Below are 1,209 nucleotides of genomic sequence, written 5' to 3'. Positions count from 1 at the left end.
AGCGAGCACACAGTATTTCCCCAACCTTCACCAGGGATGGCTAGATGGCAGCAGAGAGAGGGAGGAGGCATGGGTAAGAGGCGCCAGTCAGGGTAGGAGTGCTGGCTGGCCAGGAGGGTGTCTGTTTCCACTCCCCTCCCCTCCCTGGAAGAACTTGGTTTCATTAGGCAATGAGATGTCTTCAAAATTAGCTCAAGGCTGCCTCTCCATGAGTCAGCCAAAGCCAGCTTCACTGCCTGAGGTTGGGGGTCAGTGAGGCCAATTGGAGGCTGAAAGCAAGCACAGCTATTGGCCCCATAGGCCACCCCTTCTGAGAGTGAGCCTGGAAGATTTGGATGCTATTAGTTTAACTGGGCAATGAGTGAGTCACCCCCTTCACTGCCCATGTTGCTCTGAGAAGGTCCAGAGGCCAAGGCATGAAGAAGGAGGAGAGGAAGAGGAAGAGGAACATGTGGGGGCTTGGGGGGGGGAAGGGAAGGGAAGTAGATTCTTCAATGCTGTAGCAGCATGAAGCAAGGGTCCTAGGAATTAGGGGATCAACACTTCATATCTCCCTTCCTCTCATTCCCTAGGACTCAGGGTGCAAAACTCTAGGCTTTCATATCTACCTCTACTCTCTCTTTGTGCCCATGGACCTGGCATCTTGGAGAAGATCCCAAGGAGAGTAGATTTCTGCCAGAGAAACAGGGCAGGGTCGGGCTTGTCTGGAGGCCCCCCAGGCTGAGACAGCATGATGGGAGTGGAGATTCTGCATTGTCTGAGCCTGCCCCAGCACCCACATCTCCTGTTTCTTTCTCTTGCATTCCATGACCCAAGCAGTGTGTAGTCTGCAGGACAAGTCCAGAGCCCCTGCCTCTCTTACCACTCCTCTTTGTCTAACTTCATGGCAAAGGCTCAGGGTATTTTAGTCACTTCATCTCATATGCTAAATAGGGAATCCATGGTGGTCTTGCAAGCCTCCCAGGCTTGGATGTCTGGGGTTGCCCTGATGTAGGGATGGATAGGAAGCCTAGCCTCCTGAAGACTTGAGAAGCACCCCCAGCTCAAAGAGTCCTCTTACAGAGCACATTTTGGTGGCAGAATTGGGGTATTGGTGCTCCATCTGGGATAAATAAGCCCTCTGAGCTCAACTGCTAGAGGCAAAAGTGGAAGGAACCCAGCTGACAAGGGGTTAGGTTGACTGCTTGCTGCTTTGAAATTCTTAGCACC

At 52.4% G+C, this 1,209-nt stretch overlaps 1 protein-coding gene across 1 annotated transcript in view; it reads right to left on the bottom strand.

The window, feature by feature from the left end:
• Positions 1-1,209, bottom strand: part of Bgn (biglycan) — a 12,100-nt gene that overhangs the window by 4,777 nt on the left and 6,114 nt on the right. The gene's annotated exons all lie outside the window — the stretch shown is intronic.

This window comes from Mastomys coucha, chromosome X (assembly GCF_008632895.1).
Source record: "Mastomys coucha isolate ucsf_1 chromosome X, UCSF_Mcou_1, whole genome shotgun sequence".
In the NCBI taxonomy this organism is placed as follows: Eukaryota; Metazoa; Chordata; class Mammalia; order Rodentia; family Muridae; genus Mastomys; species Mastomys coucha.
This window is presented reverse-complemented; position numbering and strand designations above follow the sequence as displayed.